The sequence below is a fragment of the Ammospiza caudacuta genome, chromosome 5 (genome assembly GCF_027887145.1).
Source record: "Ammospiza caudacuta isolate bAmmCau1 chromosome 5, bAmmCau1.pri, whole genome shotgun sequence".
NCBI lineage: Eukaryota > Metazoa > Chordata > Aves > Passeriformes > Passerellidae > Ammospiza > Ammospiza caudacuta.
The window spans coordinates 21,431,369-21,447,898 of record NC_080597.1 but is presented as its reverse complement, the minus strand read 5'-3'; positions in this window follow the sequence as shown (position 1 = coordinate 21,447,898).

Here is a 16,530-nt window from a genome sequence, read left to right as displayed (position 1 = left end):
GATGTTTTCTGTGCTGGCACACTTTCTCCTTGCCAGACGTAGTGGAAAAGCTTTTTGCTAAGATGTAGACCACAAAAGACGCTAAAGACGAAGGTACGATGCTCTCCGGAGCTAAGAGCCGCTCCCGGGCTTCTTTCGGCAGAAGCCGCGCTAAGAGAGCACTGTGACCGGTACAATCGTCTTTGCGCGAAGAAGCCGCTTCTTCGGCTCCAGGAGCCGGAGAGAGCGGCAGCTTCAGAAAGGTGAAGAAGGATGCTGTATTACACTGGGATTGTGTGCGCAGCTTGCCAACTGATAGAAAACAGTACCTTACCACTCTCCTGACTTTTCCAATCACATGAATATTCGATTGGAAGCTCTTTTGGACAACTTTTCTTTTCTTCATGCCAAGCACTTGGCAGACCTCCGTGCAACGTTAGAACACGATGGGAGATGTTTTCTGTGTTGGCACACTTTCTCCTTGCCAGAGAGAGTGGAAAAGCTTTTTGCTAAGATGTAGACCACAAAAGACGCTAAAGACGAAGGTACGATGCTCTCCGGAGCTAAGAGCCGCTCCCGGGCTTCTTTCGGCAGAAGCCGCGCTAAGAGAGCACTGTGACCGGTACAATCGTCTTTGCGCGAAGAAGCCGCTTCTTCGGCTCCAGGAGCCGAAGAGAGCGGCAGCTTCGGAAAGGTGAAGAAGGATGCTGTATTACATTGGGATTGTGTGCGCAGCTTGCCAACTGATAGAAAACAGTACCTTACCACTCTCCTGACTTTTCCAATCACATGAATATTCGATTGGAAGCTCTTTTGGACAACTTTTCTTTTCTTCATGCCAAGCACTTGGCAGACCTCCGTGCAACGTCCAGAACACGATGGGAGATGTTTTCTGTGCTGGCACACTTCCTCCTTGCCAGACATAGTGGAAAAGCTTTCTGCTAAGATGTAGACCACAAAAGACGCTAAAGACGAAGGTACGATGCTCTCCGGAGCTAAGAGCCGCTCCCGGGCTTCTTTCGGCAGAAGCCGCGCTAAGAGAGCACTGTGACCGGTACAATCGTCTTTGCGCGAAGAAGCCGCTTCTTCGGCTCCAGGAGCGGAGAGAGCGGCAGCATCGGAAAGGTGAAGAAGGATGCTGTATTGCACTGGGATTGTGTGCGCAGCTTGCCAACTGATAGAAAACAGTACCTTACCACTCTCCTGACTTTTCCAATCACATGAATATTCGATTGGAAGCTGTTTTGGACAACTTTTCTTCTCTTCGTGTCAAACACTTGGCAGACCTCCATGCAACGTTAGAACACGATGGGAGATGTTTTCTGTGCTGGCGCAGGTTCTCATTGCCAGACATAGTGGAAAAGCTTTTTGCTAAGATGTAGACCACAAAAGACGCTAAAGACGAAGGTACGATGCTCTCCGGAGCTAAGAGCCGCTCCCGGGCTTCATTCGGCAGAAGCCGCGCTAAGAGAGCACTGTGACCGGTACAATCGTCTTTGCGCGAAGAAGCCGCTTCTTCGGCTCCAGGAGCCGGAGAGAGCGGCAGCTTCGGAAAGGTGAAGAAGGATGCTGTATTACAAAGGGATTGTGTGCGCAGCTTGCCAACTGATAGAAAACAGTACCTTACCACTCTCCTGACTTTTCCAATCACATGAATATTCGATTGGAAGCTCTTTTGGACAGCTTTCCTTCTCTTCTTGTCAAACACTTGGCAGACCTCCGTGCAACGTCCGGAACACGATGGGAGATGTTTTCTGTGCTGGCGCAGGTTTTCCTTACCAGACATAGTGGAAAAGCTTTTTGCTAAGATGTAGACCACAAAAGACGCTAAAGACGAAGGTACGATGCTCTCCGGAGCTAAGAGCCGCTCCCGGGCTTCTTTCGGCAGAAGCCGCGCTAAGAGAGCACTGTGACCGGTACAATCGTCTTTGCGCGAAGAAGCCGCTTCTTCGGCTCCAGGAGCCGGAGAGAGCGGCTGCATCGGTAAGGTGAAGAAGGATGCTGTATTATATTGGGATTGTGTGCGCAGCTTGCCAACTGATAGAAAACAGTACCTTACCACTCTCCTGACTTTTCCAATCACATGAATATTCGATTGGAAGCTCTTTTGGACAACTTTTCTTTTCTTCATGCCAAGATTTGGCAGACCTCCGTGCAACGTTAGAACACGATGGGAGATGTTTTCTGTGTTGGCACACTTTCTCCTTGCCAGACGTAGTGGAAAAGCCTTTTGCTAAGATGTAGACCACAAAAGACGCTAAAGACGAAGGTACGATGCTCTCCGGAGCTAAGAGCCGCTCCCGGGCTTCTTTCGGCAGAAGCCGCGCTAAGAGAGCACTGTGACCGGTACAATCGTCTTTGCGCAAAGAAGCCGCTTCTTCGGCTCCAGGAGCCGGAGAGAGCGGCAGCTTCGGAAATGTGAAGAAGGATGCTGTATTACATTGGGATTGTGTGCGCAGCTTGCCAACTGATAGAAAACAGTACCTTACCACTCTCCTGACTTTTCCAATCACATGAATATTCGATTGGAAGCTGTTTTGGACAACTTTTCTTCTCTTCTTGTCAAACACTTGGCAGACCTCCGTGCAACGTTAGAACACGATGGGAGATGTTTTCTGTGTTGGCACACTTTCTCCTTGCCAGACGTAGTGGAAAAGCTTTTTGCTAAGATGTAGACCACAAAAGACGCTAAAGACGGAGGTACGATGCTCTCCGGAGCTAAGAGCCGCTCCCGGGCTTCTTTCGGCAGAAGCCGCGCTAAGAGAGCACTGTGACCGGTACAATCGTCTTTGCGCGAAGAAGCCGCTTCTTCAGCTCCAGGAGCCGGAGAGAGCGGCAGCTTCGGAAATGTGAAGAAGGATGCTGTATTACATTGGGATTGTGTGCGCAGCTTGCCAACTGATAGTAACCAGTACCTTACCACTCTCCTGACTTTTCCAATCACATGAATATTCGATTGGAAGCTGTTTTGGACAACTTTTCTTCTCTTCATGCCAAGCACTTGGCAGACCTCCGCGCAACGGTAGAACACGATGGGAGTTGTTTTCTGTGCTGGCACACTTTCTCTTTGCCAGACGTAGTGGAAAAGCTTTTTGCTAAGATGTAGACCACAAAAGACGCTAAAGACGAAGGTACGATGCTCTCCGGAGCTAAGAGCCGCTCCCGGGCTTCTTTCGGCAGAAGCCGCGCTAAGAGAGCACTGTGACCGGTACAATCGTCTTTGCGCGAAGAAGCCGCTTCTTCGGCTCCAGGAGCCGGAGAGAGCGGCAGCATCGGAAAGGTGAAGAAGGATGCTGTATTACATTGGGATTGTGTGCGCAGCTTGCCAACTGATAGTAAACAGTACCTTACCACTCTCCTGACTTTTCCAATCACATGAATATTCGATTGGAAGCTGTTTTGGACAACTTTTCTTCTCTTCATGCCAAGCACTTGGCAGACATCCGTGCAACGTTAGAACACGATGGGAGATGTTTTCTGTGCTGGCACACTTCCTCCTTGCCAGACATAGTGGAAAAGCTTTCTGCTAAGATGTAGACCACAAAAGACGCTAAAGACGAAGGTACGATGCTCTCCGGAGCTAAGAGCCGCTCCCGGGCTTCTTTCGGCAGAAGCCGCGCTAAGAGAGCACTGTGACCGGTACAATCGTCTTTGCGCGAAGAAGCCGCTTCTTCGGCTCCAAGATCCCGAGGGAGCGGGAGCTTCGGAAATGTGAAGAAGGATGCTGTATTACATTGGGATTGTGTGCGCAGCTTGCCAACTGATAGAAAACAGTACCTTACCACTCTCCTGACTTTTCCAATCACATGAATATTCAATTGGAAGCTGTTTTGGACAACTTTTCGTTTCTTCATGCCAAGCACTTGGCAGACCTCCGTGCAACGGTAGAACACGATGGGAGATGTTTTCTGTGCTGGCACACTTCCTCCTTGCCAGACATAGTGGAAAAGCTTTTTGCTACGATGTAGACCACAAAAGACGCTAAAGACGAAGGTACGATGCTCTCCGGAGCTAAGAGCCGCTCCCGGGCTTCTTTCGGCAGAAGCCGCGCTAAGAGAGCACTGTGACCGGTACAATCGTCTTTGCGCGAAGAAGCCGCTTCTTCGGCTCCAGGAGCCCAAGAGAGCGGCAGCTTCGGAAAGGTCAAGAAGGATGCTGTATTACATTGGGATTGTGTGCGCAGCTTGCCAACTGATAGAAAACAGTACCTTACCACTCTCCTGACTTTTCCAATCACATGAATATTCGATTGGAAGCTCTTTTGGACAACTTTTCTTTTCTTCATGCCAAGCACTTGGCAGACCTCCGTGCAACGTCCAGAACACGATGGGAGATGTTTTCTGTGCTGGCACACTTTCTCCTTGCCAGACATAGTAGAAGAGCTTTCTGCTAAGATGTAGACCACAAAAGACGCTAAAGACGAAGGTACGATGCTCTCCGGAGCTAAGAGCCGCTCCCGGGCTTCTTTCGGCAGAAGCCGCGCTAAGAGAGCACTGTGACCGGTACAATCGTCTTTGCGCGAAGAAGCCGCTTCTTCGGCTCCAGGAGCGGAGAGAGCGGCAACTTCGGAAAGGTGAAGAAGGATGCTGTATTGCACTGGGATTGTGTGCGCAGCTTGCCAACTGATAGAAAACAGTACCTTACCACTCTCCTGACTTTTCCAATCACATGAATATTCCATTGGAAGCTGTTTTGGACAACTTTTCTTCTCTTCGTGTCAAACACTTGGCAGACCTCCGTGCAACGTCGAGAACACGATGGGAGATGTTTTCTGTGCTGGCACACTTTCTCCTTGCCAGACATAGTGGAAAAGCTTTCTGCTAAGATGTAGACCACAAAAGACGCTAAAGACGGAGGTACGATGCTCTCCGGAGCTAAGAGCCGCTCCCGGGCTTCTTTCGGCAGAAGCCGCGCTAAGAGAGCACTGTGACCGGTACAATCGTCTTTGCGCGAAGAAGCCGCTTCTTCGGCTCCAGGAGCCGGAGAGAGCGGCAGCATTGGTAAGGTGAAGAAGGATGCTGTATTACATTGGGATTGTGTGCGCAGCTTGCCAACTGATAGAAAACAGTACCTTACCACTCTCCTGACTTTTCCAATCACATGAATATTCGATTGGAAGCTGTTTTGGACAACTTTTCTTCTCTTCTTGTCAAACACTTGGCAGACCTCCGTGCAACGTCCAGAACACGATGGGAGATGTTTTCTGTGCTGGCGCAGGTTTTCCTTGCCAGACATAGTGGAAAAGCTTTCTGCTAAGATGTAGACCACAAAAGACGCTAAAGACGAAGGTACGATGCTCTCCGGAGCTAAGAGCCGCTCCCGGGCTTCTTTCGGCAGAAGCCGCGCTAAGAGAGCACTGTGACCGGTACAATCGTCTTTGCGCGAAGAAGCCGCTTCTTCGGCTCCAGGAGCCCGAGAGAGCGGCAGCATCGGAAAGGAGAAGAAGGATGCTGTACAACACTGGGATTGTGTGCGCAGCTTGCCAAGTGATAGAAAACAGTACCTTACCACTCTCCTGACTTTTCCAATCACATGAATATTCGATTGGAAGCTGTTTTGGACAACTTTTCTTTTCTTCATGCCAAACACTTGCAGACCTCCGTGCAACATCCAGAACACGATGGGAGATGTTTTCTGTGCTGGCGCAGCTTTTCCTTGCCAGACGTACTGGAAAAGCTTTTTGCTAAGATGTAGACCACAAAAGACGCTAAAGACGAAGGTACGATGCTCTCCGGAGCTAAGAGCCGCTCCCGGGCTTCTTTCGGCAGAAGCCGCGCTAAGAGAGCACTGTGAGCGGTACAATCGTCTTTGCGCGAAGAAGCCGCTTCTTCGGCTCCAGGATCCGGAGGGAGCGGCAGCTTCGGAAATGTGAAGAAGGATGCTGTATTACATTGGGATTGTGTGCGCAGCTTGCCAACTGATAGAAAACAGTACCTTACCACTCTCCTGACTTTTCCAATCACATGAATATTCAATTGGAAGCTGTTTTGGACAACTTTTCTTTTCTTCATGCCAAGCACTTGGCAGACCTCCGTGCAACGGTAGAACACGATGGGAGTTGTTTTCTGTGCTGGCACACTTTCTCCTTGCCAGACGTAGTGGAAAAGCTTTTTGCTAAGATGTAGACCACAAAAGACGCTAAAGACGAAGGTACGATGCTCTCCGGAGCTAAGAGCCGCTCCCGGGCTTCTTTCGGCAGAAGCCGCGCTAAGAGAGCACTGTGAGCGGTACAATCGTCTTTGCGCGAAGAAGCCGCTTCTTCGGCTCCAGGAGCCGGAGAGAGCGGCAGCATCGGAAAAGTGAAGAAGGATGCTGTATTACATTGGGATTGTGTGCGCAGCTTGCCAACTGATAGAAAACAGTACCTTACCACTCTCCTGACTTTTCCAATCACATGAATATTCGATTGGAAGCTCTTTTGGACAACTTTTCTTTTCTTCATGCCAAGCTTTTGGCAGACCTCCGTGCAACGTTAGAACACGATGGGAGATGTTTTCTGTGCTGGCACACTTTCTCCTTGCCAGACGTAGTGGAAAAGCTTTTTGCTAAGATGTAGACCACAAAAGACGCTAAAGACGAAGGTACGATGCTCTCCGGAGCTAAGAGCCGCTCCCGGGCTTCTTTCGGCAGAAGCCGCGCTAAGAGAGCACTGTGACCGGTACAATCGTCTTTGCGCGAAGAAGCCGCTTCTTCGGCTCCAGGAGCCGGAGAGAGCGGCAGCTTCAGAAAGGTGAAGAAGGATGCTGTATTACACTGGGATTGTGTGCGCAGCTTGCCAACTGATAGAAAACAGTACCTTACCACTCTCCTGACTTTTCCAATCACATGAATATTCGATTGGAAGCTGTTTTGGACAACTTTTCTTTTCTTCATGCCAAGCACTTGGCAGACCTCCGTGCATGGTAGAACACGATGGGAGTTGTTTTCTGTGCTGGCACACTTTCTCCTTGCCAGACATAGTGGAAAAGCTTTTTGCTAAGATGTAGACCACAAAAGACGCTAAAGACGAAGGTACGATGCTCTCCGGAGTTAAGAGCCGCTCCCGGGCTTCTTTCGGCAGAAGCCGCGCTAAGAGAGCACTGTGACCGGTACAATCGTCTTTGCGCGAAGAAGCCGCTTCTTCGGCTCCAGGAGCCGGAGAGAGCGGCAGTATCGGAAAGGTGAAGAAGGATGCTGTATTACATTGGGATTGTGTGCGCAGCTTGCCAACTGATAGAAAAGAGTACCTTACCACTCTCCTGACTTTTCCAATCACATGAATATTCGATTGGAAGCTGTTTTGGACAACTTTTCTTCTCTTCTTGTCAAACACTTGGCAGACCTCCGTGCAACGTCCAGAACACGATGGGAGATGTTTTCTGTGCTGGCACACTTCCTCCTTGCCAGACATAGTGGAAAAGCTTTTTGCTAAGATGTAGACCACAAAAGACGCTAAAGACGAAGGTACGATGCTCTCCGGAGCTAAGAGCCGCTCCCGGGCTTCTTTCGGCAGAAGCCGCACTAAGAGAGCACTGTGACCGGTACAATCGTCTTTGCGCGAAGAAGCCGCTTCTTCGGCTCCAGGAGCCGGAGAGAGCGGCAGCTTCAGAAAGGTGAAGAAGGATGCTGTATTACATTGGGATTGTGTGCGCAGCTTGCCAACTGATAGAAAACAGTACCTTACCACTCTCCTGACTTTTCCAATCACATGAATATTCAATTGGAAGCTGTTTTGGACAACTTTTCTTTTCTTCATGCCAAGCACTTGGCAGACCTCCGTGCAACGGTAGAACACGATGGGAGTTGTTTTCTGTGCTGGCACACTTTCTCCTTGCCAGACGTAGTGGAAAAGCTTTTTGCTAAGATGTAGACCACAAAAGACGCTAAAGACGAAGGTACGATGCTCTCCGGAGCTAAGAGCCGCTCCCGGGCTTCTTTCGGCAGAAGCCGCGCTAAGAGAGCACTGTGAGCGGTACAATCGTCTTTGCGCGAAGAAGCCGCTTCTTCGGCTCCAGGAGCCGGAGAGAGCGGCAGCATCGGAAAGGTGAAGAAGGATGCTGTATTACATTGGGATTGTGTGCGCAGCTTGCCAACTGATAGTAAACAGTACCTTACCACTCTCCTGACTTTTCCAATCACATGAATATTCGATTGGAAGCTGTTTTGGACAACTTTTCTTTTCTTCATGACAAGCACTTGGCAGACATCCGTGCAACGTTAGAACACGATGGGAGATGTTTTCTGTGCTGTCACACTTCCTCCTTGCCAGACATAGTGGAAAAGCTTTTTGCTAAGATGTAGACCACAAAAGACGCTAAAGACGAAGGTACGATGCTCTCCGGAGCTAAGAGCCGCTCCCGGGCTTCTTTCGGCAGAAGCCGCGCTAAGAGAGCACTGTGACCGGTACAATCATCTGTGCACGAAGAAGCCGCTTCTTCGGCTCCAGGAGCCGGAGAGAGCGGCAGCTTCGGAAAGGTGAAGAAGGATGCTGTACAACACTGGGATTGTGTGCGCAGCTTGCCAACTGATAGAAAACAGTACCTTACCACTCTCCTGACTTTTCCAATCACATGAATATTCGATTGGAAGCTCTTTTGGACAACTTTTCTTTTCTTCATGCCAAGCACTTGGCAGACCTCCGTGCAACGGTAGAACACGATGGGCGATGTTTTCTGTGTTGGCACACTTTCTCCTTGCCAGAGAGAGTGGAAAAGCTTTTTGCTAAGATGTAGACCACAAAAGACGCTAAAGACGAAGGTACGATGCTCTCCGGAGCTAAGAGCCGCTCCCGGGCTTCTTTCGGCAGAAGCCGCGCTAAGAGAGCACTGTGACCGGTACAATCGTCTTTGCGCGAAGAAGCCGCTTCTTCGGCTCCAGGAGCCGGAGAGAGCGGCTGCATCGGAAAGGTGAAGAAGGATGCTGTACAACACTGGGATTGTGTGCGCAGCTTGCCAACTGATAGAAAACAGTACCTTACCACTCTCCTGACTTTTCCAATCACATGAATATTCAATTGGAAGCTCTTTTGGACAACTTTTCTTTTCTTCATGCCAAGCACTTGGCAGACCTCCGTGCAACGTCCAGAACACAATGGGAGATGTTTTCTGTGCTGGCACACTTTCTCCTTGCCAGACGTAGTGGAAAAGCTTTTTGCTAAGATGTAGACCACAAAAGACGCTAAAGACGAAGGTACGATGCTCTCCGGAGCTAAGAGCCGCTCCCGGGCTTCTTTCGGCAGAAGCCGCGCTAAGAGAGCACTGTGACCGGTGCAATCGTCTTTGCGCGAAGAAGCCGCTTCTTCGGCTCCAAGATCCGGAGGGAGCGGCAGCTTCGGAAATGTGAAGAAGGATGCTGTATTACATTGGGATTGTGTGCGCAGCTTGCCAACTGATAGAAAACAGTACCTTACCACTCTCCTGACTTTTCCAATCACATGAATATTCAATTGGAAGCTGTTTTGGACAACTTTTCTTTTCTTCATGCCAAGCACTTGGCAGACCTCCGTGCAACGTCCAGAACACGATGGGAGATGTTTTCTGTGCTGGCACACTTCCTCCTTGCCAGACATAGTGGAAAAGCTTTTTGCTAAGATGTAGACCACAAAAGACGCTAAAGACGAAGGTACGATGCTCTCCGGAGCTAAGAGCCGCTCCCGGGCTTCTTTTGGCAGAAGCCGCGCTAAGAGAGCACTGTGACCGGTACAATCGTCTTTGCGCGAAGAAGCCGCTTCTTCGGCTCCAGGAGCCGAAGAGAGCGGCAGCTTCAAAAAGGTGAAGAAGGATGCTGTATTACATTGGGATTGTGTGCGCAGCTTGCCAACTGATAGAAAACAGTACCTTACCACTCTCCTGACTTTTCCAATCACATGAATATTCGATTGGAAGCTCTTTTGGACAACTTTTCTTTTCTTCATGCCAAGCACTTGGCAGACCTCCGTGCAACGTCCAGAACACGATGGGAGATGTTTTCTGTGCTGGCACACTTTCTCCTTGCCAGACATAGTGGAAAAGCTTTCTGCTAAGATGTAGACCACAAAAGACGCTAAAGACGAAGGTACGATGCTCTCCGGAGCTAAGAGCCGCTCCCGGGCTTCTTTCGGCAGAAGCCGCGCTAAGAGAGCACTGTGACCGGTACAATCGTCTTTGCGCGAAGAAGCCGCTTCTTCGGCTCCAGGAGCGGAGAGAGCGGCAGCATCGGAAAGGTGAAGAAGGATGCTGTATTGCACTGGGATTGTGTGCGCAGCTTGCCAACTGATAGAAAACAGTACCTTACCACTCTCCTGACTTTTCCAATCACATGAATATTCGATTGGAAGCTCTTTTGGACAACTTTTCTTTTCTTCATGCCAAGATTTGGCAGACCTCCATGCAACGTCCAGAACACGATGGGAGATGTTTTCTGTGCTGGCGCAGGTTCTCATTGCCAGACATAGTGGAAAAGCTTTTTGCTAAAATGTAGACCACAAAAGACGCTAAAGACGAAGGTACGATGCTCTCCGGAGCTAAGAGCCGCTCCCGGGCTTCATTCGGCAGAATCCGCGCTAAGAGAGCACTGTGACCGGTACAATCGTCTTTGCGCGAAGAAGCCGCTTCTTCGGCTCCAGGAGCGGAGAGAGCGGCAGCTTCGGAAAGGTGAAGAAGGATGCTGTATTACAAAGGGATTGTGTGCGCAGCTTGCCAACTGATAGAAAACAGTACCTTACCACTCTCCTGACTTTTCCAATCACATGAATATTCGATTGGAAGCTCTTTTGGACAGCTTTCCTTCTCTTCTTGTCAAACACTTGGCAGACCTCCGTGCAACGTCCGGAACACGATGGGAGATGTTTTCTGTGCTGGCGCAGGTTTTCCTTACCAGACATAGTGGAAAAGCTTTTTGCTAAGATGTAGACCACAAAAGACGCTAAAGACGAAGGTACGATGCTCTCCGGAGCTAAGAGCCGCTCCCGGGCTTCTTTCGGCAGAAGCCGCGCTAAGAGAGCACTGTGACCGGTACAATCGTCTTTGCGCGAAGAAGCCGCTTCTTCGGCTCCAGGAGCCGGAGAGAGCGGCTGCATCGGTAAGGTGAAGAAGGATGCTGTATTACATTGGGATTGTGTGCGCAGCTTGCCAAGTGATAGAAAACAGTACCTTACCACTCTCCTGACTTTTCCAATCACATGAATATTCGATTGGAAGCTCTTTTGGACAACTTTTCTTTTCTTCATGCCAAGATTTGGCAGACCTCCGTGCAACGTTAGAACACGATGGGAGATGTTTTCTGTGTTGGCACACTTTCTCCTTGCCAGACGTAGTGGAAAAGCCTTTTGCTAAGATGTAGACCACAAAAGACGCTAAAGACGAAGGTACGATGCTCTCCGGAGCTAAGAGCCGCTCCCGGGCTTCTTTCGGCAGAAGCCGCGCTAAGAGAGCACTGTGACCGGTACAATCGTCTTTGCGCAAAGAAGCCGCTTCTTCGGCTCCAGGAGCCGGAGAGAGCGGCAGCTTCGGAAATGTGAAGAAGGATGCTGTATTACATTGGGATTGTGTGCGCAGCTTGCCAACTGATAGAAAACAGTACCTTACCACTCTCCTGACTTTTCCAATCACATGAATATTCGATTGGAAGCTGTTTTGGACAACTTTTCTTCTCTTCTTGTCAAACACTTGGCAGACCTCCGTGCAACGTTAGAACACGATGGGAGATGTTTTCTGTGTTGGCACACTTTCTCCTTGCCAGACGTAGTGGAAAAGCTTTTTGCTAAGATGTAGACCACAAAAGACGCTAAAGACGGAGGTACGATGCTCTCCGGAGCTAAGAGCCGCTCCCGGGCTTCTTTCGGCAGAAGCCGCGCTAAGAGAGCACTGTGACCGGTACAATCGTCTTTGCGCGAAGAAGCCGCTTCTTCGGCTCCAGGAGCCGGAGAGAGCGGCAGCATTGGTAAGGTGAAGAAGGATGCTGTATTACATTGGGATTGTGTGCGCAGCTTGCCAACTGATAGAAAACAGTACCTTACCACTCTCCTGACTTTTCCAATCACATGAATATTCGATTGGAAGCTGTTTTGGACAACTTTTCTTCTCTTCTTGTCAAACACTTGGCAGACCTCCGTGCAACGTCCAGAACACGATGGGAGATGTTTTCTGTGCTGGCGCAGGTTTTCCTTGCCAGACATAGTGGAAAAGCTTTCTGCTAAGATGTAGACCACAAAAGACGCTAAAGACGAAGGTACGATGCTCTCCGGAGCTAAGAGCCGCTCCCGGGCTTCTTTCGGCAGAAGCCGCGCTAAGAGAGCACTGTGACCGGTACAATCGTCTTTGCGCGAAGAAGCCGCTTCTTCGGCTCCAGGAGCCCGAGAGAGCGGCAGCATCGGAAAGGTGAAGAAGGATGCTGTACAACACTGGGATTGTGTGCGCAGCTTGCCAAGTGATAGAAAACAGTACCTTACCACTCTCCTGACTTTTCCAATCACATGAATATTCGATTGGAAGCTGTTTTGGACAACTTTTCTTTTCTTCATGCCAAGCACTTGGCAGACCTCCGTGCAACGTTAGAACACGATGGGAGATGTTTTCTGTGCTGGCGCAGCTTTTCCTTGCCAGACGTAGTGGAAAAGCTTTTTGCTAAGATGTAGACCACAAAAGACGCTAAAGACGAAGGTACGATGCTCTCCGGAGCTAAGAGCCGCTCCCGGGCTTCTTTCGGCAGAAGCCGCGCTAAGAGAGCACTGTGACCGGTACAATCGTCTTTGCGCGAAGAAGCCGCTTCTTCGGCTCCAGGAGCCGGAGAGAGCGGCAGCATCGGAAAGGTGAAGAAGGATGCTGTATTACATTGGGATTGTGTGCGCAGCTTGCCAACTGATAGAAAAGAGTACCTTACCACTCTCCTGACTTTTCCAATCACATGAATATTCGATTGGAAGCTGTTTTGGACAACTTTTCTTCTCTTCTTGTCAAACACTTGGCAGACCTCCGTGCAACGTCCAGAACACGATGGGAGATGTTTTCTGTGCTGGCACACTTCCTCCTTGCCAGACATAGTGGAAAAGCTTTTTGCTAAGATGTAGACCACAAAAGACGCTAAAGACGAAGGTACGATGCTCTCCGGAGCTAAGAGCCGCTCCCGGGCTTCTTTCGGCAGAAGCCGCACTAAGAGAGCACTGTGACCGGTACAATCGTCTTTGCGCGAAGAAGCCGCTTCTTCGGCTCCAGGAGCCGGAGAGAGCGGCAGCTTCAGAAAGGTGAAGAAGGATGCTGTATTACATTGGGATTGTGTGCGCAGCTTGCCAACTGATAGAAAACAGTACCTTACCACTCTCCTGACTTTTCCAATCACATGAATATTCAATTGGAAGCTGTTTTGGACAACTTTTCTTTTCTTCATGCCAAGCACTTGGCAGACCTCCGTGCAACGGTAGAACACGATGGGAGTTGTTTTCTGTGCTGGCACACTTTCTCCTTGCCAGACGTAGTGGAAAAGCTTTTTGCTAAGATGTAGACCACAAAAGACGCTAAAGACGAAGGTACGATGCTCTCCGGAGCTAAGAGCCGCTCCCGGGCTTCTTTCGGCAGAAGCCGCGCTAAGAGAGCACTGTGACCGGTACAATCGTCTTTGCGCGAAGAAGCCGCTTCTTCGGCTCCAGGAGCCGGAGAGAGCGGCAGCATCGGAAAGGTGAAGAAGGATGCTGTATTACATTGGGATTGTGTGCGCAGCTTGCCAACTGATAGTAAACAGTACCTTACCACTCTCCTGACTTTTCCAATCACATGAATATTCGATTGGAAGCTGTTTTGGACAACTTTTCTTTTCTTCATGACAAGCACTTGGCAGACATCCGTGCAACGTTAGAACACGATGGGAGATGTTTTCTGTGCTGTCACACTTCCTCCTTGCCAGACATAGTGGAAAAGCTTTTTGCTAAGATGTAGACCACAAAAGACGCTAAAGACGAAGGTACGATGCTCTCCGGAGCTAAGAGCCGCTCCCGGGCTTCTTTCGGCAGAAGCCGCGCTAAGAGAGCACTGTGACCGGTACAATCATCTTTGCACGAAGAAGCCGCTTCTTCGGCTCCAGGAGCCGGAGAGAGCGGCAGCTTCGGAAAGGTGAAGAAGGATGCTGTACAACACTGGGATTGTGTGCGCAGCTTGCCAACTGATAGAAAACAGTACCTTACCACTCTCCTGACTTTTCCAATCACATGAATATTCGATTGGAAGCTCTTTTGGACAACTTTTCTTTTCTTCATGCCAAGCACTTGGCAGACCTCCGTGCAACGGTAGAACACGATGGGAGATGTTTTCTGTGTTGGCACACTTTCTCCTTGCCAGAGAGAGTGGAAAAGCTTTTTGCTAAGATGTAGACCACAAAAGACGCTAAAGACGAAGGTACGATGCTCTCCGGAGCTAAGAGCCGCTCCCGGGCTTCTTTCGGCAGAAGCCGCGCTAAGAGAGCACTGTGACCGGTACAATCGTCTTTGCGCGAAGAAGCCGCTTCTTCGGCTCCAGGAGCCGGAGAGAGCGGCTGCATCGGAAAGGTGAAGAAGGATGCTGTACAACACTGGGATTGTGTGCGCAGCTTGCCAACTGATAGAAAACAGTACCTTACCACTCTCCTGACTTTTCCAATCACATGAATATTCAATTGGAAGCTCTTTTGGACAACTTTTCTTTTCTTCATGCCAAGCACTTGGCAGACCTCCGTGCAACGTCCAGAACACAATGGGAGATGTTTTCTGTGCTGGCACACTTTCTCCTTGCCAGACGTACTGGAAAAGCTTTTTGCTAAGATGTAGACCACAAAAGACGCTAAAGACGAAGGTACGATGCTCTCCGGAGCTAAGAGCCGCTCCCGGGCTTCTTTCGGCAGAAGCCGCGCTAAGAGAGCACTGTGACCGGTGCAATCGTCTTTGCGCGAAGAAGCCGCTTCTTCGGCTCCAAGATCCGGAGGGAGCGGCAGCTTCGGAAATGTGAAGAAGGATGCTGTATTACATTGGGATTGTGTGCGCAGCTTGCCAACTGATAGAAAACAGTACCTTACCACTCTCCTGACTTTTCCAATCACATGAATATTCAATTGGAAGCTGTTTTGGACAACTTTTCTTTTCTTCATGCCAAGCACTTGGCAGACCTCCGTGCAACGTCCAGAACACGATGGGAGATGTTTTCTGTGCTGGCACACTTCCTCCTTGCCAGACATAGTGGAAAAGCTTTTTGCTAAGATGTAGACCACAAAAGACGCTAAAGACGAAGGTACGATGCTCTCCGGAGCTAAGAGCCGCTCCCGGGCTTCTTTTGGCAGAAGCCGCGCTAAGAGAGCACTGTGACCGGTACAATCGTCTTTGCGCGAAGAAGCCGCTTCTTCGGCTCCAGGAGCCGAAGAGAGCGGCAGCTTCAAAAAGGTGAAGAAGGATGCTGTATTACATTGGGATTGTGTGCGCAGCTTGCCAACTGATAGAAAACAGTACCTTACCACTCTCCTGACTTTTCCAATCACATGAATATTCGATTGGAAGCTCTTTTGGACAACTTTTCTTTTCTTCATGCCAAGCACTTGGCAGACCTCCGTGCAACGTCCAGAACACGATGGGAGATGTTTTCTGTGCTGGCACACTTTCTCCTTGCCAGACATAGTGGAAAAGCTTTCTGCTAAGATGTAGACCACAAAAGACGCTAAAGACGAAGGTACGATGCTCTCCGGAGCTAAGAGCCGCTCCCGGGCTTCTTTCGGCAGAAGCCGCGCTAAGAGAGCACTGTGACCGGTACAATCGTCTTTGCGCGAAGAAGCCGCTTCTTCGGCTCCAGGAGCGGAGAGAGCGGCAACTTCGGAAAGGTGAAGAAGGATGCTGTATTGCACTGGGATTGTGTGCGCAGCTTGCCAACTGATAGAAAACAGTACCTTACCACTCTCCTGACTTTTCCAATCACATGAATATTCGATTGGAAGCTGTTTTGGACAACTTTTCTTCTCTTCGTGTCAAACACTTGGCAGACCTCCATGCAACGTCCAGAACACGATGGGAGATGTTTTCTGTGCTGGCGCAGGTTCTCATTGCCAGACATAGTGGAAAAGCTTTTTGCTAAAATGTAGACCACAAAAGACGCTAAAGACGAAGGTACGATGCTCTCCGGAGCTAAGAGCCGCTCCCGGGCTTCATTCGGCAGAAGCCGCGCTAAGAGAGCACTGTGACCGGTACAATCGTCTTTGCGCGAAGAAGCCGCTTCTTCGGCTCCAGGAGCGGAGAGAGCGGCAGCTTCGGAAAGGTGAAGAAGGATGCTGTATTACAAAGGGATTGTGTGCGCAGCTTGCCAACTGATAGAAAACAGTACCTTACCACTCTCCTGACTTTTCCAATCACATGAATATTCGATTGGAAGCTCTTTTGGACAGCTTTCCTTCTCTTCTTGTCAAACACTTGGCAGACCTCCGTGCAACGTCCGGAACACGATGGGAGATGTTTTCTGTGCTGGCGCAGGTTTTCCTTACCAGACATAGTGGAAAAGCTTTTTGCTAAGATGTAGACCACAAAAGACGCTAAAGACGAAGGTACGATGCTCTCCGGAGCTAAGAGCCGCTCCCGGGCTTCTTTCGGCAGAA